Source organism: Schistocerca serialis, unplaced genomic scaffold (genome assembly GCF_023864345.2).
Source record: "Schistocerca serialis cubense isolate TAMUIC-IGC-003099 unplaced genomic scaffold, iqSchSeri2.2 HiC_scaffold_1050, whole genome shotgun sequence".
Classification (NCBI taxonomy): domain Eukaryota; kingdom Metazoa; phylum Arthropoda; class Insecta; order Orthoptera; family Acrididae; genus Schistocerca; species Schistocerca serialis.
This window is the reverse complement of record NW_026047240.1, coordinates 24064-48285: the sequence shown is the minus strand read 5'-3', so window position 1 is coordinate 48285 and position 24222 is coordinate 24064. Positions and strand designations below refer to the sequence as shown.

The window sequence follows — 24222 nt, the reverse complement described above, 5'->3', positions numbered from 1 at the left end:
ACACAGGAGGGTCGCCAAAGCATCCATCTCTTCTAGCGACGAAAGAGAAATTTTTGTTTACAAATCTGCAGTCGTACAATGCAACAAAAACAATAAGCCCTGACGTATTTCAGAACGTATCTGTCGGTTCGTACTGTTCTGTTATCTCCAGAGACTCTTTGGAAATCTTCCTTGGCACATTCTTCTTCGAGCTGAGGCCATTAATATCGTATCTTATGTTTATTACAGTCGTTTATTTTCAATTTTTTTTTTGTTGGAACTTTGCACTGCTACGAAACAGTAGGAGGCCCTGGCTTATTTCAGATCACATCTGTCGATTCGTAGTGTTTCGTTATTGTCAAGGATTTCTTGGCACGTTTAAATTGCTGAAGGAAGCATCTTTGTCACAACGGAAAGGTAGTATGAAAAGAGGGCTGGCAGGGGTAGCGATGCAAAAAGGAGAAAATGTAAGGGATCCAACAGCACCTTTCTTTTTTTATTGGGCTGCCAGGGGTAGCGACATAATAACAAAAAAAAAGAAGGGAGCCAACAGCACCCGGGTTTCCCAGGCGGTCACCCATCCAAGTACTAACCGGGCCCAATGATGCTTAACTTCGGTGATCGGACGAGAACCGGTGCAATCATCATGGTATGGCCGTTGGCACTCATGTAATGTAGGAGCACGGCAGAATACGCGTTCGGCTTCTCTCCCAATACACAAAATGTTAGTTTTCCCGCCGCATTTGACGAAAGCACTTCCTTCCGCAACAGCCAGCTCCTCGAGGACGGCGCGGGGGGCGCGCCCGGCGTCCCAGCGGAGCGACGGCCGAATTAGCGGGCGCACCGCCGCGTGTGTGAGACGCACTGCTGCTCGTTGCACGTCCTGTCATTCGCTGGGCGCGTGCAGCCTTCGACACTAGCGGAGGGCGCATCTTGTCCCTGGTGTCCAGCGGAGGGCCTGTGCGGGGTGTGGCAGTGTCGTGCTGGAGGGCGCCACTGGTAGCGATGTGGGCTTCCTCGCCTCGCCTCACACCAGGTGTCTGCGTAGTTCGCAGTGCATTCGCACCATTCCTATCTCTGTCCCCGTCCCGACTTGTCCCGACTTTGCTCGACTGCCGCTCGCTGCCGCTCGGGTCGTGGCCCATATGACAGTACAAGCACGACAAACATCTGCGAGACGGCCGTGGGCCTAACGGGCGTGTCCGAGACGCCGTTTGCGGCGGGTAGGGCAGCGCCGTGCCGTGGAAAGGTGCGAAAACAGGGACGCAGGACACAGGAGGGTCGCCAAAGCATCCATCTCTTCTAGCGACGAAAGAGAAATTTTTGTTTACAAATCTGCAGTCGTACAATGCAACAAAACAATAAGCCCTGACGTATTTCAGAACGTATCTGTCGGTTCGTACTGTTCTGTTATCTCCAGAGACTCTTTGGAAATCTTCCTTGGCACATTCTTCTTCGAGCTGAGGCCATTAATATCGTATCTTATGTTTATTACAGTCGTTTATTTTCAATTTTTTTTTGTTGGAACTTTGCACTGCTACGAAACAGTAGGAGGCCCTGGCTTATTTCAGATCACATCTGTCGATTCGTAGTGTTTCGTTATTGTCAAGGATTTCTTGGCACGTTTAAATTGCTGAAGGAAGCATCTTTGTCACAACGGAAAGGTAGTATGAAAAGAGGGCTGGCAGGGGTAGCGATGCAAAAAGGAGAAAATGTAAGGGATCCAACAGCACCTTTCTTTTTTTATTGGGCTGCCAGGGTAGCGACATAATAACAAAAAAAAAGAAGGAGCCACAGCACCCGGGTTTCCCAGGCGGTCACCCATCCAAGTACTAACCGGGCCCAATGATGCTTAACTTCGGTGATCGGACGAGAACCGGTGCAATCATCATGGTATGGCCGTTGGCACTCATGTAATGTAGGAGCACGGCAGAATACGCGTTCGGCTTCTCTCCCAATACACAAAATGTTAGTTTTCCGCCGCATTTGACGAAAGCACTTCCTTCCGCAACAGCCAGCTCCTCGAGGACGGCGCGGGGGGCGCGCCCGGCGTCCCAGCGGAGCGACGGCCGAATTAGCGGGCGCACCGCCGCGTGTGTGAGACGCACTGCTGCTCGTTGCACGTCCTGTCATTCGCTGGGCGCGTGCAGCCTTCGACACTAGCGGAGGGCGCATCTTGTCCCTGGTGTCCAGCGGAGGGCCTGTGCGGGGTGTGGCAGTGTCGTGCTGGAGGGCGCCACTGGTAGCGATGTGGGCTTCCTCGCCTCGCCTCACACCAGGTGTCTGCGTAGTTCGCAGTGCATTCGCACCATTCCTATCTCTGTCCCCGTCCCGACTTGTCCCGACTTTGCTCGACTGCCGCTCGCTGCCGCTCGGGTCGTGGCCCATATGACAGTACAAGCACGACAAACATCTGCGAGACGGCCGTGGGGCCTAACGGGCGTGTCCGAGACGCCGTTTGCGGCGGGTAGGGCAGCGCCGTGCCGTGGAAAGGTGCGAAAACAGGGACGCAGGACACAGGAGGGTCGCCAAAAGCATCCATCTCTTCTAGCGACGAAAGAGAAATTTTTGTTTACAAATCTGCAGTCGTACAATGCAACAAAACAATAAGCCCTGACGTATTTCAGAACGTATCTGTCGGTTCGTACTGTTCTGTTATCTCCAGAGACTCTTTGGAAATCTTCCTTGGCACATTCTTCTTCGAGCTGAGGCCATTAATATCGTATCTTATGTTTATTACAGTCGTTTATTTTCAATTTTTTTTTGTTGGAACTTTGCACTGCTACGAAACAGTAGGAGGCCCTGGCTTATTTCAGATCACATCTGTCGATTCGTAGTGTTTTCGTTATTGTCAAGGATTTCTTGGCACGTTTAAATTGCTGAAGGAAGCATCTTTGTCACAACGGAAAGGTAGTATGAAAAGGAGGGCTGGCAGGGGTAGCGATGCAAAAAGGAGAAAATGTAAGGGATCCAACAGCACCTTTCTTTTTTTATTGGGCTGCCAGGGGGTAGCGACATAATAACAAAAAAAAAGAAGGGAGCCAACAGCACCGGGTTTCCCAGGCGGTCACCCATCCAAGTACTAACCGGGCCCAATGATGCTTAACTTCGGTGATCGGACGAGAACCGGTGCAATCATCATGGTATGGCCGTTGGCACTCATGTAATGTAGGAGCACGGCAGAATACGCGTTCGGCTTCTCTCCCAATACACAAAATGTTAGTTTTCCGCCGCATTTGACGAAAGCACTTCCTTCCGCAACAGCCAGCTCCTCGAGGACGGCGCGGGGGGCGCGCCCGGCGTCCCCAGCGGAGCGACGGCCGAATTAGCGGGCGCACCGCCGCGTGTGTGAGACGCACTGCTGCTCGTTGCACGTCCTGTCATTCGCTGGGCGCGTGCAGCCTTCGACACTAGCGGAGGGCGCATCTTGTCCCTGGTGTCCAAGCCGGAGGGCCTGTGCGGGGTGTGGCAGTGTCGTGCTGGAGGGCGCCACTGGTAGCGATGTGGGCTTCCTCGCCTCGCCTCACACCAGGTGTCTGCGTAGTTCGCAGTGCATTCGCACCATTCCTATCTCTGTCCCCCGTCCCGACTTGTCCCGACTTTGCTCGACTGCCGCTCGCTGCCGCTCGGGTCGTGGCCCCATATGACAGTACAAGCACGACAAACATCTGCGAGACGGCCGTGGGCCTAACGGGCGTGTCCGAGACGCCGTTTGCGGCGGGTAGGGCAGCGCCGTGCCGTGGAAAGGTGCGAAAACAGGGACGCAGGACACAGGAGGGTCGCCAAAGCATCCATCTCTTCTAGCGACGAAAGAGAAATTTTTGTTTACAAATCTGCAGTCGTACAATGCAACAAAACAATAAGCCCTGACGTATTTCAGAACGTATCTGTCGGTTCGTACTGTTCTGTTATCTCCAGAGACTCTTTGGAAATCTTCCTTGGCACATTCTTCTTCGAGCTGAGGCCATTAATATCGTATCTTATGTTTATTACAGTCGTTTATTTTCAATTTTTTTTTGTTGGAACTTTGCACTGCTACGAAACAGTAGGAGGCCCTGGCTTATTTCAGATCACATCTGTCGATTCGTAGTGTTTCGTTATTGTCAAGGATTTCTTGGCACGTTTAAATTGCTGAAGGAAGCATCTTTGTCACAACGGAAAGGTAGTATGAAAAGAGGGCTGGCAGGGGTAGCGATGCAAAAAGGAGAAAATGTAAGGGATCCAACAGCACCTTTCTTTTTTTATTGGGCTGCCAGGGGTAGCGACATAATAACAAAAAAAAAGAAGGGAGCCAACAGCACCCGGGTTTCCCAGGCGGTCACCCATCCAAGTACTAACCGGGCCCAATGATGCTTAACTTCGGTGATCGGACGAGAACCGGTGCAATCATCATGGTATGGCCGTTGGCACTCATGTAATGTAGGAGCACGGCAGAATACGCGTTCGGCTTCTCTCCCAATACACAAAATGTTAGTTTTCCGCCGCATTTGACGAAAGCACTTCCTTCCGCAACAGCCAGCTCCTCGAGGACGGCGCGGGGGGCGCGCCCGGCGTCCCAGCGGAGCGACGGCCGAATTAGCGGGCGCACCGCCGCGTGTGTGAGACGCACTGCTGCTCGTTGCACGTCCTGTCATTCGCTGGGGCGCGTGCAGCCTTCGACACTAGCGGAGGGCGCATCTTGTCCCTGGTGTCCAGCGGAGGGCCTGTGCGGGGTGTGGCAGTGTCGTGCTGGAGGGCGCCACTGGTAGCGATGTGGGCTTCCTCGCCTCGCCTCACACCAGGTGTCTGCGTAGTTCGCAGTGCATTCGCACCATTCCTATCTCTGTCCCCCGTCCCGACTTGTCCCGACTTTGCTCGACTGCCGCTCGCTGCCGCTCGGGTCGTGGCCCATATGACAGTACAAGCACGACAAACATCTGCGAGACGGCCGTGGGCCTAACGGGCGTGTCCGAGACGCCGTTTGCGGCGGGTAGGGCAGCGCCGTGCCGTGGAAAGGTGCGAAAACAGGGACGCAGGACACAGGAGGGTCGCCAAAGCATCCATCTCTTCTAGCGACGAAAGAGAAATTTTTGTTTACAAATCTGCAGTCGTACAATGCAACAAAACAATAAGCCCTGACGTATTTCAGAACGTATCTGTCGGTTCGTACTGTTCTGTTATCTCCAGAGACTCTTTGGAAATCTTCCTTGGCACATTCTTCTTCGAGCTGAGGCCATTAATATCGTATCTTATGTTTATTACAGTCGTTTATTTTCAATTTTTTTTTGTTGGAACTTTGCACTGCTACGAAACAGTAGGAGGCCCTGGCTTATTTCAGATCACATCTGTCGATTCGTAGTGTTTCGTTATTGTCAAGGGATTTCTTGGCACGTTTAAATTGCTGAAGGAAGCATCTTTGTCACAACGGAAAGGTAGTATGAAAAGAGGGCTGGCAGGGGTAGCGATGCAAAAAGGAGAAAATGTAAGGGATCCAACAGCACCTTTCTTTTTTTATTGGGCTGCCAGGGGTAGCGACATAATAACAAAAAAAAAGAAGGGAGCCAACAGCACCCGGGTTTCCCAGGCGGTCACCCATCCAAGTACTAACCGGGCCCAATGATGCTTAACTTCGGTGATCGGACGAGAACCGGTGCAATCATCATGGTATGGCCGTTGGCACTCATGTAATGTAGGAGCACGGCAGAATACGCGTTCGGCTTCTCTCCCAATACACAAAATGTTAGTTTTCCGCCGCATTTGACGAAAGCACTTCCTTCCGCAACAGCCAGCTCCTCGAGGACGGCGCGGGGGGCGCGCCCGGCGTCCCAGCGGAGCGACGGCCGAATTAGCGGGCGCACCGCCGCGTGTGTGAGACGCACTGCTGCTCGTTGCACGTCCTGTCATTCGCTGGGCGCGTGCAGCCTTCGACACTAGCGGAGGGCGCATCTTGTCCCTGGTGTCCAGCGGAGGGCCTGTGCGGGGTGTGGCAGTGTCGTGCTGGAGGGCGCCACTGGTAGCGATGTGGGCTTCCTCGCCTCGCCTCACACCAGGTGTCTGCGTAGTTCGCAGTGCATTCGCACCATTCCTATCTCTGTCCCCCGTCCCGACTTGTCCCGACTTTGCTCGACTGCCGCTCGCTGCCGCTCGGGGTCGTGGCCCATATGACAGTACAAGCACGACAAACATCTGCGAGACGGCCGCTGCGAGACGGCCGTGGGCCTAACGGGCGTGTCCGAGACGCCGTTTGCGGCGGGTAGGGCAGCGCCGTGCCGTGGAAAGGTGCGAAAACAGGGACGCAGGACACAGGAGGGTCGCCAAAGCATCCATCTCTTCTAGCGACGAAAGAGAAATTTTTGTTTACAAATCTGCAGTCGTACAATGCAACAAAACAATAAGCCCTGACGTATTTCAGAACGTATCTGTCGGTTCGTACTGTTCTGTTATCTCCAGAGACTCTTTGGAAATCTTCCTTGGCACATTCTTCTTCGAGCTGAGGCCATTAATATCGTATCTTATGTTTATTACAGTCGTTTATTTTCAATTTTTTTTTGTTGGAACTTTGCACTGCTACGAAACAGTAGGAGGCCCTGGCTTATTTCAGATCACATCTGTCGATTCGTAGTGTTTCGTTATTGTCAAGGATTTCTTGGCACGTTTAAATTGCTGAAGGAAGCATCTTTGTCACAACGGAAAGGTAGTATGAAAAGAGGGCTGGCAGGGGTAGCGATGCAAAAAGGAGAAAATGTAAGGGATCCAACAGCACCTTTCTTTTTTTATTGGGCTGCCAGGGGTAGCGACATAATAACAAAAAAAAAGAAGGGAGCCAACAGCACCCGGGTTTCCCAGGCGGTCACCCATCCAAGTACTAACCGGGCCCAATGATGCTTAACTTCGGTGATCGGACGAGAACCGGTGCAATCATCATGGTATGGCCGTTGGCACTCATGTAATGTAGGAGCACGGCAGAATACGCGTTCGGCTTCTCTCCCAATACACAAAATGTTAGTTTTCCGCCGCATTTGACGAAAGCACTTCCTTCCGCAACAGCCAGCTCCTCGAGGACGGCGCGGGGGGCGCGCCCGGCGTCCCAGCGGAGCGACGGCCGAATTAGCGGGCGCACCGCCGCGTGTGTGAGACGCACTGCTGCTCGTTGCACGTCCTGTCATTCGCTGGGCGCGTGCAGCCTTCGACACTAGCGGAGGGCGCATCTTGTCCCTGGTGTCCAGCGGAGGGCCTGTGCGGGGTGTGGCAGTGTCGTGCTGGAGGGCGCCACTGGTAGCGATGTGGGCTTCCTCGCCTCGCCTCACACCAGGTGTCTGCGTAGTTCGCAGTGCATTCGCACCATTCCTATCTCTGTCCCCGTCCCGACTTGTCCCGACTTTGCTCGACTGCCGCTCGCTGCCGCTCGGGTCGTGGCCCATATGACAGTACAAGCACGACAAACATCTGCGAGACGGCCGTGGGCCTAACGGGCGTGTCCGAGACGCCGTTTGCGGCGGGTAGGGCAGCGCCGTGCCGTGGAAAGGTGCGAAAACAGGGACGCAGGACACAGGAGGGTCGCCAAAGCATCCATCTCTTCTAGCGACGAAAGAGAAATTTTTGTTTACAAATCTGCAGTCGTACAATGCAACAAAACAATAAGCCCTGACGTATTTCAGAACGTATCTGTCGGTTCGTACTGTTCTGTTATCTCCAGAGACTCTTTGGAAATCTTCCTTGGCACATTCTTCTTCGAGCTGAGGCCATTAATATCGTATCTTATGTTTATTACAGTCGTTTATTTTCAATTTTTTTTTGTTGGAACTTTGCACTGCTACGAAACAGTAGGAGGCCCTGGCTTATTTCAGATCACATCTGTCGATTCGTAGTGTTTCGTTATTGTCAAGGATTTCTTGGCACGTTTAAATTGCTGAAGGAAGCATCTTTGTCACAACGGAAAGGTAGTATGAAAAGAGGGCTGGCAGGGGTAGCGATGCAAAAAGGAGAAAATGTAAGGGATCCAACAGCACCTTTCTTTTTTTATTGGGCTGCCAGGGGTAGCGACATAATAACAAAAAAAAAGAAGGGAGCCAACAGCACCCGGGTTTCCCAGGCGGTCACCCATCCAAGTACTAACCGGGCCCAATGATGCTTAACTTCGGTGATCGGACGAGAACCGGTGCAATCATCATGGTATGGCCGTTGGCACTCATGTAATGTAGGAGCACGGCAGAATACGCGTTCGGCTTCTCTCCCAATACACAAAATGTTAGTTTTCCGCCGCATTTGACGAAAGCACTTCCTTCCGCAACAGCCAGCTCCTCGAGGACGGCGCGGGGGGCGCGCCCGGCGTCCCAGCGGAGCGACGGCCGAATTAGCGGGCGCACCGCCGCGTGTGTGAGACGCACTGCTGCTCGTTGCACGTCCTGTCATTCGCTGGGCGCGTGCAGCCTTCGACACTAGCGGAGGGCGCATCTTGTCCCTGGTGTCCAGCGGAGGGCCTGTGCGGGGTGTGGCAGTGTCGTGCTGGAGGGCGCCACTGGTAGCGATGTGGGCTTCCTCGCCTCGCCTCACACCAGGTGTCTGCGTAGTTCGCAGTGCATTCGCACCATTCCTATCTCTGTCCCCGTCCCGACTTGTCCCGACTTTGCTCGACTGCCGCTCGCTGCCGCTCGGGTCGTGGCCCATATGACAGTACAAGCACGACAAACATCTGCGAGACGGCCGTGGGCCTAACGGGCGTGTCCGAGACGCCGTTTGCGGCGGGTAGGGCAGCGCCGTGCCGTGGAAAGGTGCGAAAACAGGGACGCAGGACACAGGAGGGTCGCCAAAGCATCCATCTCTTCTAGCGACGAAAGAGAAATTTTTGTTTACAAATCTGCAGTCGTACAATGCAACAAAACAATAAGCCCTGACGTATTTCAGAACGTATCTGTCGGTTCGTACTGTTCTGTTATCTCCAGAGACTCTTTGGAAATCTTCCTTGGCACATTCTTCTTCGAGCTGAGGCCATTAATATCGTATCTTATGTTTATTACAGTCGTTTATTTTCAATTTTTTTTGTTGGAACTTTGCACTGCTACGAAACAGTAGGAGGCCCTGGCTTATTTCAGATCACATCTGTCGATTCGTAGTGTTTCGTTATTGTCAAGGATTTCTTGGCACGTTTAAATTGCTGAAGGAAGCATCTTTGTCACAACGGAAAGGTAGTATGAAAAGAGGGCTGGCAGGGGTAGCGATGCAAAAAGGAGAAAATGTAAGGGATCCAACAGCACCTTTCTTTTTTTATTGGGCTGCCAGGGGTAGCGACATAATAACAAAAAAAAAGAAGGGAGCCAACAGCACCCGGGTTTCCCAGGCGGTCACCCATCCAAGTACTAACCGGGCCCAATGATGCTTAACTTCGGTGATCGGACGAGAACCGGTGCAATCATCATGGTATGGCCGTTGGCACTCATGTAATGTAGGAGCACGGCAGAATACGCGTTCGGCTTCTCTCCCAATACACAAAATGTTAGTTTTCCGCCGCATTTGACGAAAGCACTTCCTTCCGCAACAGCCAGCTCCTCGAGGACGGCGCGGGGGGCGCGCCCGGCGTCCCAGCGGAGCGACGGCCGAATTAGCGGGCGCACCGCCGCGTGTGTGAGACGCACTGCTGCTCGTTGCACGTCCTGTCATTCGCTGGGCGCGTGCAGCCTTCGACACTAGCGGAGGGCGCATCTTGTCCCTGGTGTCCAGCGGAGGGCCTGTGCGGGGTGTGGCAGTGTCGTGCTGGAGGGCGCCACTGGTAGCGATGTGGGCTTCCTCGCCTCGCCTCACACCAGGTGTCTGCGTAGTTCGCAGTGCATTCGCACCATTCCTATCTCTGTCCCCGTCCCGACTTGTCCCGACTTTGCTCGACTGCCGCTCGCTGCCGCTCGGGTCGTGGCCCATATGACAGTACAAGCACGACAAACATCTGCGAGACGGCCGTGGGCCTAACGGGCGTGTCCGAGACGCCGTTTGCGGCGGGTAGGGCAGCGCCGTGCCGTGGAAAGGTGCGAAAACAGGGACGCAGGACACAGGAGGGTCGCCAAAGCATCATCTCTTCTAGCGACGAAAGAGAAATTTTTGTTTACAAATCTGCAGTCGTACAATGCAACAAAACAATAAGCCCTGACGTATTTCAGAACGTATCTGTCGGTTCGTACTGTTCTGTTATCTCCAGAGACTCTTTGGAAATCTTCCTTGGCACATTCTTCTTCGAGCTGAGGCCATTAATATCGTATCTTATGTTTATTACAGTCGTTTATTTTCAATTTTTTTTTGTTGGAACTTTGCACTGCTACGAAACAGTAGGAGGCCCTGGCTTATTTCAGATCACATCTGTCGATTCGTAGTGTTTCGTTATTGTCAAGGATTTCTTGGCACGTTTAAATTGCTGAAGGAAGCATCTTTGTCACAACGGAAAGGTAGTATGAAAAGAGGGCTGGCAGGGGGTAGCGATGCAAAAAGGAGAAAATGTAAGGGATCCAACAGCACCTTTCTTTTTTTATTGGGCTGCCAGGGGTAGCGACATAATAACAAAAAAAAAGAAGGGAGCCAACAGCACCCGGGTTTCCCAGGCGGTCACCCATCCAAGTACTAACCGGGCCCAATGATGCTTAACTTCGGTGATCGGACGAGAACCGGTGCAATCATCATGGTATGGCCGTTGGCACTCATGTAATGTAGGAGCACGGCAGAATACGCGTTCGGCTTCTCTCCCAATACACAAAATGTTAGTTTTCCGCCGCATTTGACGAAAGCACTTCCTTCCGCAACAGCCAGCTCCTCGAGGACGGCGCGGGGGGCGCGCCCGGCGTCCCAGCGGAGCGACGGCCGAATTAGCGGGCGCACCGCCGCGTGTGTGAGACGCACTGCTGCTCGTTGCACGTCCTGTCATTCGCTGGGCGCGTGCAGCCTTCGACACTAGCGGAGGGCGCATCTTGTCCCTGGTGTCCAGCGGAGGGCCTGTGCGGGGTGTGGCAGTGTCGTGCTGGAGGGCGCCACTGGTAGCGATGTGGGCTTCTCTCGCCTCGCCTCACACCAGGTGTCTGCGTAGTTCGCAGTGCATTCGCACCATTCCTATCTCTGTCCCCGTCCCGACTTGTCCCGACTTTGCTCGACTGCCGCTCGCTGCCGCTCGGGTCGTGGCCCATATGACAGTACAAGCACGACAAACATCTGCGAGACGGCCGTGGGCCTAACGGGCGTGTCCGAGACGCCGTTTGCGGCGGGTAGGGCAGCGCCGTGCCGTGGAAAGGTGCGAAAACAGGGACGCAGGACACAGGAGGGTCGCCAAAGCATCCATCTCTTCTAGCGACGAAAGAGAAATTTTTGTTTACAAATCTGCAGTCGTACAATGCAACAAAACAATAAGCCCTGACGTATTTCAGAACGTATCTGTCGGTTCGTACTGTTCTGTTATCTCCAGAGACTCTTTGGAAATCTTCCTTGGCACATTCTTCTTCGAGCTGAGGCCATTAATATCGTATCTTATGTTTATTACAGTCGTTTATTTTCAATTTTTTTTTGTTGGAACTTTGCACTGCTACGAAACAGTAGGAGGCCCTGGCTTATTTCAGATCACATCTGTCGATTCGTAGTGTTTCGTTATTGTCAAGGATTTCTTGGCACGTTTAAATTGCTGAAGGAAGCATCTTTGTCACAACGGAAAGGTAGTATGAAAAGAGGGCTGGCAGGGGTAGCGATGCAAAAAGGAGAAAATGTAAGGGATCCAACAGCACCTTTCTTTTTTTATTGGGCTGCCAGGGGTAGCGACATAATAACAAAAAAAAAGAAGGGAGCCAACAGCACCCGGGTTTCCCAGGCGGTCACCCATCCAAGTACTAACCGGGCCCAATGATGCTTAACTTCGGTGATCGGACGAGAACCGGTGCAATCATCATGGTATGGCCGTTGGCACTCATGTAATGTAGGAGCACGGCAGAATACGCGTTCGGCTTCTCTCCCAATACACAAAATGTTAGTTTTCCGCCGCATTTGACGAAAGCACTTCCTTCCGCAACAGCCAGCTCCTCGAGGACGGCGCGGGGGGCGCGCCCGGCGTCCCAGCGGAGCGACGGCCGAATTAGCGGGCGCACCGCCGCGTGTGTGAGACGCACTGCTGCTCGTTGCACGTCCTGTCATTCGCTGGGCGCGTGCAGCCTTCGACACTAGCGGAGGGCGCATCTTGTCCCTGGTGTCCAGCGGAGGGCCTGTGCGGGGTGTGGCAGTGTCGTGCTGGAGGGCGCCACTGGTAGCGATGTGGGCTTCCTCGCCTCGCCTCACACCAGGTGTCTGCGTAGTTCGCAGTGCATTCGCACCATTCCTATCTCTGTCCCCGTCCCGACTTGTCCCGACTTTGCTCGACTGCCGCTCGCTGCCGCTCGGGTCGTGGCCCATATGACAGTACAAGCACGACAAACATCTGCGAGACGGCCGTGGGCCTAACGGGCGTGTCCGAGACGCCGTTTGCGGCGGGTAGGGCAGCGCCGTGCCGTGGAAAGGTGCGAAAACAGGGACGCAGGACACAGGAGGGTCGCCAAAGCATCCATCTCTTCTAGCGACGAAAGAGAAATTTTTGTTTACAAATCTGCAGTCGTACAATGCAACAAAACAATAAGCCCTGACGTATTTCAGAACGTATCTGTCGGTTCGTACTGTTCTGTTATCTCCAGAGACTCTTTGGAAATCTTCCTTGGCACATTCTTCTTCGAGCTGAGGCCATTAATATCGTATCTTATGTTTATTACAGTCGTTTATTTTCAATTTTTTTTTGTTGGAACTTTGCACTGCTACGAAACAGTAGGAGGCCCTGGCTTATTTCAGATCACATCTGTCGATTCGTAGTGTTTCGTTATTGTCAAGGATTTCTTGGCACGTTTAAATTGCTGAAGGAAGCATCTTTGTCACAACGGAAAGGTAGTATGAAAAGAGGGCTGGCAGGGGTAGCGATGCAAAAAGGAGAAAATGTAAGGGATCCAACAGCACCTTTCTTTTTTTATTGGGCTGCCAGGGGTAGCGACATAATAACAAAAAAAAAGAAGGGAGCCAACAGCACCCGGGTTTCCCAGGCGGTCACCCATCCAAGTACTAACCGGGCCCAATGATGCTTAACTTCGGTGATCGGACGAGAACCGGTGCAATCATCATGGTATGGCCGTTGGCACTCATGTAATGTAGGAGCACGGCAGAATACGCGTTCGGCTTCTCTCCCAATACACAAAATGTTAGTTTTCCGCCGCATTTGACGAAAGCACTTCCTTCCGCAACAGCCAGCTCCTCGAGGACGGCGCGGGGGGCGCGCCCGGCGTCCCAGCGGAGCGACGGCCGAATTAGCGGGCGCACCGCCGCGTGTGTGAGACGCACTGCTGCTCGTTGCACGTCCTGTCATTCGCTGGGCGCGTGCAGCCTTCGACACTAGCGGAGGGCGCATCTTGTCCCTGGTGTCCAGCGGAGGGCCTGTGCGGGGTGTGGCAGTGTCGTGCTGGAGGGCGCCACTGGTAGCGATGTGGGCTTCCTCGCCTCGCCTCACACCAGGTGTCTGCGTAGTTCGCAGTGCATTCGCACCATTCCTATCTCTGTCCCCGTCCCGACTTGTCCCGACTTTGCTCGACTGCCGCTCGCTGCCGCTCGGGTCGTGGCCCATATGACAGTACAAGCACGACAAACATCTGCGAGACGGCCGTGGGCCTAACGGGCGTGTCCGAGACGCCGTTTGCGGCGGGTAGGGCAGCGCCGTGCCGTGGAAAGGTGCGAAAACAGGGACGCAGGACACAGGAGGGTCGCCAAAGCATCCATCTCTTCTAGCGACGAAAGAGAAATTTTTGTTTACAAATCTGCAGTCGTACAATGCAACAAAACAATAAGCCCTGACGTATTTCAGAACGTATCTGTCGGTTCGTACTGTTCTGTTATCTCCAGAGACTCTTTGGAAATCTTCCTTGGCACATTCTTCTTCGAGCTGAGGCCATTAATATCGTATCTTATGTTTATTACAGTCGTTTATTTTCAATTTTTTTTTGTTGGAACTTTGCACTGCTACGAAACAGTAGGAGGCCCTGGCTTATTTCAGATCACATCTGTCGATTCGTAGTGTTTCGTTATTGTCAAGGATTTCTTGGCACGTTTAAATTGCTGAAGGAAGCATCTTTGTCACAACGGAAAGGTAGTATGAAAAGAGGGCTGGCAGGGGTAGCGATGCAAAAAGGAGAAAATGTAAGGGATCCAACAGCACCTTTCTTTTTTTATTGGGCTGCCAGGGGTAGCGACATAATAACAAAAAAAAAGAAGGGAGCCAACAGCACCCGGGTTTCCCAGGCGGTCACCCATCCAAGTACTAACCGGGCCCAATGATGCTTAACTTCGGTGATCGGACGAGAACCGGTGCAATCATCATGGTATGGCCGTTGGCACTCATGTAATGTAGGAGCACGGCAGAATACGCGTTCGGCTTCTCTCCCAATACACAAAATGTTAGTTTTCCGCCGCATTTGACGAAAGCACTTCCTTCCGCAACAGCCAGCTCCTCGAGGACGGCGCGGGGGGCGCGCCCGGCGTCCCAGCGGAGCGACGGCCGAATTAGCGGGCGCACCGCCGCGTGTGTGAGACGCACTGCTGCTCGTTGCACGTCCTGTCATTCGCTGGGCGCGTGCAGCCTTCGACACTAGCGGAGGGCGCATCTTGTCCCTGGTGTCCAGCGGAGGGCCTGTGCGGGGTGTGGCAGTGTCGTGCTGGAGGGCGCCACTGGTAGCGATGTGGGCTTCCTCGCCTCGCCTCACACCAGGTGTCTGCGTAGTTCGCAGTGCATTCGCACCATTCCTATCTCTGTCCCCGTCCCGACTTGTCCCGACTTTGCTCGACTGCCGCTCGCTGCCGCTCGGGTCGTGGCCCATATGACAGTACAAGCACGACAAACATCTGCGAGACGGCCGTGGGCCTAACGGGCGTGTCCGAGACGCCGTTTGCGGCGGGTAGGGCAGCGCCGTGCCGTGGAAAGGTGCGAAAACAGGGACGCAGGACACAGGAGGGTCGCCAAAGCATCCATCTCTTCTAGCGACGAAAGAGAAATTTTTGTTTACAAATCTGCAGTCGTACAATGCAACAAAACAATAAGCCCTGACGTATTTCAGAACGTATCTGTCGGTTCGTACTGTTCTGTTATCTCCAGAGACTCTTTGGAAATCTTCCTTGGCACATTCTTCTTCGAGCTGAGGCCATTAATATCGTATCTTATGTTTATTACAGTCGTTTATTTTCAATTTTTTTTTGTTGGAACTTTGCACTGCTACGAAACAGTAGGAGGCCCTGGCTTATTTCAGATCACATCTGTCGATTCGTAGTGTTTCGTTATTGTCAAGGATTTCTTGGCACGTTTAAATTGCTGAAGGAAGCATCTTTGTCACAACGGAAAGGTAGTATGAAAAGAGGGCTGGCAGGGGTAGCGATGCAAAAAGGAGAAAATGTAAGGGATCCAACAGCACCTTTCTTTTTTTATTGGGCTGCCAGGGGTAGCGACATAATAACAAAAAAAAAGAAGGGAGCCAACAGCACCCGGGTTTCCCAGGCGGTCACCCATCCAAGTACTAACCGGGCCCAATGATGCTTAACTTCGGTGATCGGACGAGAACCGGTGCAATCATCATGGTATGGCCGTTGGCACTCATGTAATGTAGGAGCACGGCAGAATACGCGTTCGGCTTCTCTCCCAATACACAAAATGTTAGTTTTCCGCCGCATTTGACGAAAGCACTTCCTTCCGCAACAGCCAGCTCCTCGAGGACGGCGCGGGGGGCGCGCCCGGCGTCCCAGCGGAGCGACGGCCGAATTAGCGGGCGCACCGCCGCGTGTGTGAGACGCACTGCTGCTCGTTGCACGTCCTGTCATTCGCTGGGCGCGTGCAGCCTTCGACACTAGCGGAGGGCGCATCTTGTCCCTGGTGTCCAGCGGAGGGCCTGTGCGGGGTGTGGCAGTGTCGTGCTGGAGGGCGCCACTGGTAGCGATGTGGGCTTCCTCGCCTCGCCTCACACCAGGTGTCTGCGTAGTTCGCAGTGCATTCGCACCATTCCTATCTCTGTCCCCGTCCCGACTTGTCCCGACTTTGCTCGACTGCCGCTCGCTGCCGCTCGGGTCGTGGCCCATATGACAGTACAAGCACGACAAACATCTGCGAGACGGCCGTGGGCCTAACGGGCGTGTCCGAGACGCCGTTTGCGGCGGGTAGGGCAGCGCCGTGCCGTGGAAAGGTGCGAAAACAGGGACGCAGGACACAGGAGGGTCGCCAAAGCATCCATCTCTTCTAGCGACGAAAGAGAAATTTTTGTTTACAAATCTGCAGTCGTACAATGCAACAAAACAATAAGCCCTGACGTATTTCAGAACGTATCTGTCGGTTCGTACTGTTCTGTTATCTCCAGAGACTCTTTGGAAATCTTCCTTGGCACATTCTTCTTCGAGCTGAGGCCATTAATATCGTATCTTATGTTTATTACAGTCGTTTATTTTCAATTTTTTTTTGTTGGAACTTTGCACTGCTACGAAACAGTAGGAGGCCCTGGCTTATTTCAGATCACATCTGTCGATTCGTAGTGTTTCGTTATTGTCAAGGATTTCTTGGCACGTTTAAATTGCTGAAGGAAGCATCTTTGTCACAACGGAAAGGTAGTATGAAAAGAGGGCTGGCAGGGGTAGCGATGCAAAAAGGAGAAAATGTAAGGGATCCAACAGCACCTTTCTTTTTTTATTGGGCTGCCAGGGGTAGCGACATAATAACAAAAAAAAAGAAGGGAGCCAACAGCACCCGGGTTTCCCAGGCGGTCACCCATCCAAGTACTAACCGGGCCCAATGATGCTTAACTTCGGTGATCGGACGAGAACCGGTGCAATCATCATGGTATGGCCGTTGGCACTCATGTAATGTAGGAGCACGGCAGAATACGCGTTCGGCTTCTCTCCCAATACACAAAATGTTAGTTTTCCGCCGCATTTGACGAAAGCACTTCCTTCCGCAACAGCCAGCTCCTCGAGGACGGCGCGGGGGGCGCGCCCGGCGTCCCAGCGGAGCGACGGCCGAATTAGCGGGCGCACCGCCGCGTGTGTGAGACGCACTGCTGCTCGTTGCACGTCCTGTCATTCGCTGGGCGCGTGCAGCCTTCGACACTAGCGGAGGGCGCATCTTGTCCCTGGTGTCCAGCGGAGGGCCTGTGCGGGGTGTGGCAGTGTCGTGCTGGAGGGCGCCACTGGTAGCGATGTGGGCTTCCTCGCCTCGCCTCACACCAGGTGTCTGCGTAGTTCGCAGTGCATTCGCACCATTCCTATCTCTGTCCCCGTCCCGACTTGTCCCGACTTTGCTCGACTGCCGCTCGCTGCCGCTCGGGTCGTGGCCCATATGACAGTACAAGCACGACAAACATCTGCGAGACGGCCGTGGGCCTAACGGGCGTGTCCGAGACGCCGTTTGCGGCGGGTAGGGCAGCGCCGTGCCCGTGGAAAGGTGCGAAAACAGGGACGCAGGACACAGGAGGGTCGCCAAAGCATCCATCTCTTCTAGCGACGAAAGAGAAATTTTTGTTTACAAATCTGCAGTCGTACAATGCAACAAAACAATAAGCCCTGACGTATTTCAGAACGTATCTGTCGGTTCGTACTGTTCTGTTATCTCCAGAGACTCTTTGGAAATCTTCCTTGGCACATTCTTCTTCGAGCTGAGGCCATTAATATCGTATCTTATGTTTATTACAGTCGTTTATTTTCAATTTTTTTTTGTTGGAACTTTGCACTGCTACGAAACAGTAGGAGGCCCTGGCTTATTTCAGATCACATCTGTCGATTCGTAGTGTTTCGTTATTGTCAAGGATTTCTTGGCACGTTTAAATTGCTGAAGGAAGCATCTTTGTCACAACGGAAAGGTAGTATGAAAAGAGGGCTGGCAGGGGTAGCGATGCAAAAAGGAGAAAATGTAAGGGATCCAACAGCACCTTTCTTTTTTTATTGGGCTGCCAGGGGTAGCGACATAATAACAAAAAAAAAGAAGGGAGCCAACAGCACCCGGGTTTCCCAGGCGGTCACCCATCCAAGTACTAACCGGGCCCAATGATGCTTAACTTCGGTGATCGGACGAGAACCGGTGCAATCATCATGGTATGGCCGTTGGCACTCATGTAATGTAGGAGCACGGCAGAATACGCGTTCGGCTTCTCTCCCAATACACAAAATGTTAGTTTTCCGCCGCATTTGACGAAAGCACTTCCTTCCGCAACAGCCAGCTCCTCGAGGACGGCGCGGGGGGCGCGCCCGGCGTCCCAGCGGAGCGACGGCCGAATTAGCGGGCGCACCGCCGCGTGTGTGAGACGCACTGCTGCTCGTTGCACGTCCTGTCATTCGCTGGGCGCGTGCAGCCTTCGACACTAGCGGAGGGCGCATCTTGTCCCTGGTGTCCAGCGGAGGGCCTGTGCGGGGTGTGGCAGTGTCGTGCTGGAGGGCGCCACTGGTAGCGATGTGGGCTTCCTCGCCTCGCCTCACACCAGGTGTCTGCGTAGTTCGCAGTGCATTCGCACCATTCCTATCTCTGTCCCCGTCCCGACTTGTCCCGACTTTGCTCGACTGCCGCTCGCTGCCGCTCGGGTCGTGGCCCATATGACAGTACAAGCACGACAAACATCTGCGAGACGGCCGTGGGCCTAACGGGCGTGTCCGAGACGCCGTTTGCGGCGGGTAGGGCAGCGCCGTGCCGTGGAAAGGTGCGAAAACAGGGACGCAGGACACAGGAGGGTCGCCAAAGCATCCATCTCTTCTAGCGACGAAAGAGAAATTTTTGTTTACAAATCTGCAGTCGTACAATGCAACAAAACAATAAGCCCTGACGTATTTCAGAACGTATCTGTCGGTTCGTACTGTTCTGTTATCTCCAGAGACTCTTTGGAAATCTTCCTTGGCACATTCTTCTTCGAGCTGAGGCCATTAATATCGTATCTTATGTTTATTACAGTCGTTTATTTTCAATTTTTTTTTGTTGGAACTTTGCACTGCTACGAAACAGTAGGAGGCCCTGGCTTATTTCAGATCACATCTGTCGATTCGTAGTGTTTCGTTATTGTCAAGGATTTCTTGGCACGTTTAAATTGCTGAAGGAAGCATCTTTGTCACAACGGAAAGGTAGTATGAAAAGAGGGCTGGCAGGGGTAGCGATGCAAAAAGGAGAAAATGTAAGGGATCCAACAGCACCTTTCTTTTTTTATTGGGCTGCCAGGGGTAGCGACATAATAACAAAAAAAAAGAAGGGAGCCAACAGCACCCGGGTTTCCCAGGCGGTCACCCATCCAAGTACTAACCGGGCCCAATGATGCTTAACTTCGGTGATCGGACGAGAACCGGTGCAATCATCATGGTATGGCCGTTGGCACTCATGTAATGTAGGAGCACGGCAGAATACGCGTTCGGCTTCTCTCCCAATACACAAAATGTTAGTTTTCCGCCGCATTTGACGAAAGCACTTCCTTCCGCAACAGCCAGCTCCTCGAGGACGGCGCGGGGGGCGCGCCCGGCGTCCCAGCGGAGCGACGGCCGAATTAGCGGGCGCACCGCCGCGTGTGTGAGACGCACTGCTGCTCGTTGCACGTCCTGTCATTCGCTGGGCGCGTGCAGCCTTCGACACTAGCGGAGGGCGCATCTTGTCCCTGGTGTCCAGCGGAGGGCCTGTGCGGGGTGTGGCAGTGTCGTGCTGGAGGGCGCCACTGGTAGCGATGTGGGCTTCCTCGCCTCGCCTCACACCAGGTGTCTGCGTAGTTCGCAGTGCATTCGCACCATTCCTATCTCTGTCCCCGTCCCGACTTGTCCCGACTTTGCTCGACTGCCGCTCGCTGCCGCTCGGGTCGTGGCCCATATGACAGTACAAGCACGACAAACATCTGCGAGACGGCCGTGGGCCTAACGGGCGTGTCCGAGACGCCGTTTGCGGCGGGTAGGGCAGCGCCGTGCCGTGGAAAGGTGCGAAAACAGGGACGCAGGACACAGGAGGGTCGCCAAAGCATCCATCTCTTCTAGCGACGAAAGAGAAATTTTTGTTTACAAATCTGCAGTCGTACAATGCAACAAAACAATAAGCCCTGACGTATTTCAGAACGTATCTGTCGGTTCGTACTGTTCTGTTATCTCCAGAGACTCTTTGGAAATCTTCCTTGGCACATTCTTCTTCGAGCTGAGGCCATTAATATCGTATCTTATGTTTATTACAGTCGTTTATTTTCAATTTTTTTTTGTTGGAACTTTGCACTGCTACGAAACAGTAGGAGGCCCTGGCTTATTTCAGATCACATCTGTCGATTCGTAGTGTTTCGTTATTGTCAAGGATTTCTTGGCACGTTTAAATTGCTGAAGGAAGCATCTTTGTCACAACGGAAAGGTAGTATGAAAAGAGGGCTGGCAGGGGTAGCGATGCAAAAAGGAGAAAATGTAAGGGATCCAACAGCACCTTTCTTTTTTTATTGGGCTGCCAGGGGTAGCGACATAATAACAAAAAAAAAGAAGGGAGCCAACAGCACCCGGGTTTCCCAGGCGGTCACCCATCCAAGTACTAACCGGGCCCAATGATGCTTAACTTCGGTGATCGGACGAGAACCGGTGCAATCATCATGGTATGGCCGTTGGCACTCATGTAATGTAGGAGCACGGCAGAATACGCGTTCGGCTTCTCTCCCAATACACAAAATGTTAGTTTTCCGCCGCATTTGACGAAAGCACTTCCTTCCGCAACAGCCAGCTCCTCGAGGACGGCGCGGGGGGCGCGCCCGGCGTCCCAGCGGAGCGACGGCCGAATTAGCGGGCGCACCGCCGCGTGTGTGAGACGCACTGCTGCTCGTTGCACGTCCTGTCATTCGCTGGGCGCGTGCAGCCTTCGACACTAGCGGAGGGCGCATCTTGTCCCTGGTGTCCAGCGGAGGGCCTGTGCGGGGTGTGGCAGTGTCGTGCTGGAGGGCGCCACTGGTAGCGATGTGGGCTTCCTCGCCTCGCCTCACACCAGGTGTCTGCGTAGTTCGCAGTGCATTCGCACCATTCCTATCTCTGTCCCCGTCCCGACTTGTCCCGACTTTGCTCGACTGCCGCTCGCTGCCGCTCGGGTCGTGGCCCATATGACAGTACAAGCACGACAAACATCTGCGAGACGGCCGTGGGCCTAACGGGCGTGTCCGAGACGCCGTTTGCGGCGGGTAGGGCAGCGCCGTGCCGTGGAAAGGTGCGAAAACAGGGACGCAGGACACAGGAGGGTCGCCAAAGCATCCATCTCTTCTAGCGACGAAAGAGAAATTTTTGTTTACAAATCTGCAGTCGTACAATGCAACAAAACAATAAGCCCTGACGTATTTCAGAACGTATCTGTCGGTTCGTACTGTTCTGTTATCTCCAGAGACTCTTTGGAAATCTTCCTTGGCACATTCTTCTTCGAGCTGAGGCCATTAATATCGTATCTTATGTTTATTACAGTCGTTTATTTTCAATTTTTTTTTGTTGGAACTTTGCACTGCTACGAAACAGTAGGAGGCCCTGGCTTATTTCAGATCACATCTGTCGATTCGTAGTGTTTCGTTATTGTCAAGGATTTCTTGGCACGTTTAAATTGCTGAAGGAAGCATCTTTGTCACAACGGAAAGGTAGTATGAAAAGAGGGCTGGCAGGGGTAGCGATGCAAAAAGGAGAAAATGTAAGGGATCCAACAGCACCTTTCTTTTTTTATTGGGCTGCCAGGGGTAGCGACATAATAACAAAAAAAAGAAGGGAGCCAACAGCACCCGGGGTTTCCCAGGCGGTCACCCATCCAAGTACTAACCGGGCCCAATGATGCTTAACTTCGGTGATCGGACGAGAACCGGTGCAATCATCATGGTATGGCCGTTGGCACTCATGTAATGTAGGAGCACGGCAGAATACGCGTTCGGCTTCTCTCCCAATACACAAAATGTTAGTTTTCCGCCGCATTTGACGAAAGCACTTCCTTCCGCAACAGCCAGCTCCTCGAGGACGGCGCGGGGGGCGCGCCCGGCGTCCCAGCGGAGCGACGGCCGAATTAGCGGGCGCACCGCCGCGTGTGTGAGACGCACTGCTGCTCGTTGCACGTCCTGTCATTCGCTGGGCGCGTGCAGCCTTCGACACTAGCGGAGGGCGCATCTTGTCCCTGGTGTCCAGCGGAGGGGCTCGTGTGCGGGGTGTGGCAGTGTCGTGCTGGAGGGCGCCACTGGTAGCGATGTGGGCTTCCTCGCCTCGCCTCGCCTCGCCTCGCCTCGCCTCACACCAGGTGTCTGCGTAGTTCGCAGTGCATTCGCACCATTCCTATCCCTGTCCCCGTCCGACTTGTCCCGACTTTGCTCGACTGCCGCTCGCTGCCGCTCGGGTCGTGGCCCATATGACAGTACAAGCACGACAAACATCTGCGAGACGGCCGTGGGCCTAACGGGCCGTGTCCGAGACGCCGTTTGCGGCGGGTAGGGCAGCGCCGTGCCGTGGAAAGGTGCGAAAACAGGGACGCAGGACACAGGAGGGTCGCCAAAGCATCCATCTCTTCTAGCGACGAAAGAGAAATTTTTGTTTACAAATCTGCAGTCGTACAATGCAACAAAACAATAAGCCCTGACGTATTTCAGAACGTATCTGTCGGTTCGTACTGTTCTGTTATCTCCAGAGACTCTTTGGAAATCTTCCTTGGCACATTCTTCTTCGAGCTGAGGCCATTAATATCGTTTACAGTCGTTTATTTTCAATTTTTTTTTGTTGGAACTTTGCACTGCTACGAAACAGTAGGAGGCCCTGGCTTATTTCAGATCACATCTGTCGATTCGTAGTGTTTCGTTATTGTCAAGGATTTCTTGGCACGTTTAAAATTGCTGAAGGAAGCATCTTTGTCACAACGGAAAGGTAGTATGAAAAGAGGGCTGGCAGGGGTAGCGATGCAAAAAGGAGAAAATGTAAGGGATCCAACAGGCACCTTTCTTTTTTTATTGGGCTGCCAGGGGTAGCGACATAATAACAAAAAAAAAGAAGGGAGCCAACAGCAACCCGGGTTTCCCAGGCGGTCACCCATCCAAGTACTAACCGGGCCCAATGATGCTTAACTTCGGTGATCGGACGAGAACCGGTGCAATCATCATGGTATGGCCGTTGGCACTCATGTAATGTAGGAGCACGGCAGAATACGCGTTCGGCTTCTCTCCCAATACACAAAATGTTAGTTTTCCGCCGCATTTGACGAAAGCACTTCCTTCCGCAACAGCCAGCTCCTCGAGGACGGCGCGGGGGGGCGCGCCCGGCGTCCCAGCGGAGCGACGGCCGAATTAGCGGGCGCACCGCCGCGTGTGTGAGACGCACTGCTGCTCGTTGCACGTCCCTGTCATTCGCTGGGCGCGTGCAGCCTTCGACACTAGCGGAGGGCGCATCTTGTCCTGGTGTCCAGCGGAGGGCCTGTGCGGGGTGTGGCAGTGTCGTGCTGGAGGGCGCCACTGGTAGCGATGTGGGCTTCCTCGCCTCGCCTCACACCAGGTGTCTGCGTAGTTCGCAGTGCATTCGCACCATTCCTATCTCTGTCCCCGTCCCGACTTGTCCCGACTTTGCTCGACTGCCGCTCGCTGCCGCTCGGGTCGTGGCCCATATGACAGTACAAGCACGACAAACATCTGCGAGACGGCCGTGGGCCTAACGGGCGTGTCCGAGACGCCGTTTTGCGGCGGGTAGGGCAGCGCCGTGCCGTGGAAAGGTGCGAAAACAGGGACGCAGGACACAGGAGGGGTCGCCAAAGCATCCATCTCTTCTAGCGACGAAAGAGAAATTTTTGTTTACAAATCTGCAGTCGTACAATGCAACAAAACAATAAGCCCTGACGTATTTCAGAACGTATCTGTCGGTTCGTACTGTTCTGTTATCTCCAGAGACTCTTTGGAAATCTTCCTTGGCACATTCTTCTTCGAGCTGAGGCCATTAATATCGTATCTTATGTTTATTACAGTCGTTTATTTTCAATTTTTTTTTTGTTGGAACTTTGCACTGCTACGAAACAGTAGGAGGCCCTGGCTTATTTCAGATCACATCTGTCGATTCGTAGTGTTTCGTTATTGTCAAGGATTTCTTGGCACGTTTAAATTGCTGAAGGAAGCATCTTTGTCACAACGGAAAGGTAGTATGAAAAGAGGGCTGGCAGGGGTAGCGATGCAAAAAGGAGAAAATGTAAGGGATCCAACAGCACCTTTCTTTTTTTATTGGGCTGCCAGGGGGTAGCGACAT

General features: G+C 53.4%; 19 non-coding genes across 19 annotated transcripts; all 19 read right to left on the bottom strand.

Moving 5' to 3' along the window:
* Positions 1-523: 523 nt before the first annotated feature.
* On the bottom strand, positions 524-642 carry LOC126430543 (5S ribosomal RNA). The gene has a single exon (XR_007577198.1). It is a non-coding gene; the product is annotated as a 5S ribosomal RNA (ribosomal RNA).
* Positions 643-1767: 1125 nt separating this feature from the next.
* On the bottom strand, positions 1768-1886 carry LOC126430553 (5S ribosomal RNA). Its single transcript, XR_007577207.1, has one exon. It is a non-coding gene; the product is annotated as a 5S ribosomal RNA (ribosomal RNA).
* A 1132-nt stretch (positions 1887-3018) lies between these two features.
* On the bottom strand, positions 3019-3136 carry LOC126430512 (5S ribosomal RNA). Its single transcript, XR_007577171.1, has one exon. It is a non-coding gene; the product is annotated as a 5S ribosomal RNA (ribosomal RNA).
* A 1132-nt stretch (positions 3137-4268) lies between these two features.
* LOC126430542 (5S ribosomal RNA) lies at positions 4269-4387 on the bottom strand. Its single transcript, XR_007577197.1, has one exon. It is a non-coding gene; the product is annotated as a 5S ribosomal RNA (ribosomal RNA).
* A 1130-nt stretch (positions 4388-5517) lies between these two features.
* LOC126430541 (5S ribosomal RNA) lies at positions 5518-5636 on the bottom strand. Its single transcript, XR_007577196.1, has one exon. It is a non-coding gene; the product is annotated as a 5S ribosomal RNA (ribosomal RNA).
* A 1143-nt stretch (positions 5637-6779) lies between these two features.
* LOC126430540 (5S ribosomal RNA) lies at positions 6780-6898 on the bottom strand. Its single transcript, XR_007577195.1, has one exon. It is a non-coding gene; the product is annotated as a 5S ribosomal RNA (ribosomal RNA).
* A 1127-nt stretch (positions 6899-8025) lies between these two features.
* On the bottom strand, positions 8026-8144 carry LOC126430539 (5S ribosomal RNA). The gene has a single exon (XR_007577194.1). It is a non-coding gene; the product is annotated as a 5S ribosomal RNA (ribosomal RNA).
* Positions 8145-9270: 1126 nt separating this feature from the next.
* Positions 9271-9389, bottom strand: LOC126430537 (5S ribosomal RNA). The gene has a single exon (XR_007577192.1). It is a non-coding gene; the product is annotated as a 5S ribosomal RNA (ribosomal RNA).
* Positions 9390-10516: 1127 nt separating this feature from the next.
* On the bottom strand, positions 10517-10635 carry LOC126430536 (5S ribosomal RNA). The gene has a single exon (XR_007577191.1). It is a non-coding gene; the product is annotated as a 5S ribosomal RNA (ribosomal RNA).
* A 1128-nt stretch (positions 10636-11763) lies between these two features.
* Positions 11764-11882, bottom strand: LOC126430535 (5S ribosomal RNA). The gene has a single exon (XR_007577190.1). It is a non-coding gene; the product is annotated as a 5S ribosomal RNA (ribosomal RNA).
* A 1127-nt stretch (positions 11883-13009) lies between these two features.
* LOC126430533 (5S ribosomal RNA) lies at positions 13010-13128 on the bottom strand. Its single transcript, XR_007577189.1, has one exon. It is a non-coding gene; the product is annotated as a 5S ribosomal RNA (ribosomal RNA).
* Positions 13129-14255: 1127 nt separating this feature from the next.
* On the bottom strand, positions 14256-14374 carry LOC126430532 (5S ribosomal RNA). The gene has a single exon (XR_007577188.1). It is a non-coding gene; the product is annotated as a 5S ribosomal RNA (ribosomal RNA).
* A 1127-nt stretch (positions 14375-15501) lies between these two features.
* Positions 15502-15620, bottom strand: LOC126430531 (5S ribosomal RNA). Its single transcript, XR_007577187.1, has one exon. It is a non-coding gene; the product is annotated as a 5S ribosomal RNA (ribosomal RNA).
* A 1127-nt stretch (positions 15621-16747) lies between these two features.
* LOC126430530 (5S ribosomal RNA) lies at positions 16748-16866 on the bottom strand. The gene has a single exon (XR_007577186.1). It is a non-coding gene; the product is annotated as a 5S ribosomal RNA (ribosomal RNA).
* A 1128-nt stretch (positions 16867-17994) lies between these two features.
* On the bottom strand, positions 17995-18113 carry LOC126430529 (5S ribosomal RNA). The gene has a single exon (XR_007577185.1). It is a non-coding gene; the product is annotated as a 5S ribosomal RNA (ribosomal RNA).
* A 1127-nt stretch (positions 18114-19240) lies between these two features.
* Positions 19241-19359, bottom strand: LOC126430528 (5S ribosomal RNA). Its single transcript, XR_007577184.1, has one exon. It is a non-coding gene; the product is annotated as a 5S ribosomal RNA (ribosomal RNA).
* Positions 19360-20486: 1127 nt separating this feature from the next.
* LOC126430527 (5S ribosomal RNA) lies at positions 20487-20605 on the bottom strand. Its single transcript, XR_007577183.1, has one exon. It is a non-coding gene; the product is annotated as a 5S ribosomal RNA (ribosomal RNA).
* Positions 20606-21731: 1126 nt separating this feature from the next.
* Positions 21732-21851, bottom strand: LOC126430546 (5S ribosomal RNA). Its single transcript, XR_007577200.1, has one exon. It is a non-coding gene; the product is annotated as a 5S ribosomal RNA (ribosomal RNA).
* Positions 21852-22991: 1140 nt separating this feature from the next.
* On the bottom strand, positions 22992-23111 carry LOC126430544 (5S ribosomal RNA). The gene has a single exon (XR_007577199.1). It is a non-coding gene; the product is annotated as a 5S ribosomal RNA (ribosomal RNA).
* Between the last annotated feature and the right edge of the window lie 1111 nt (positions 23112-24222).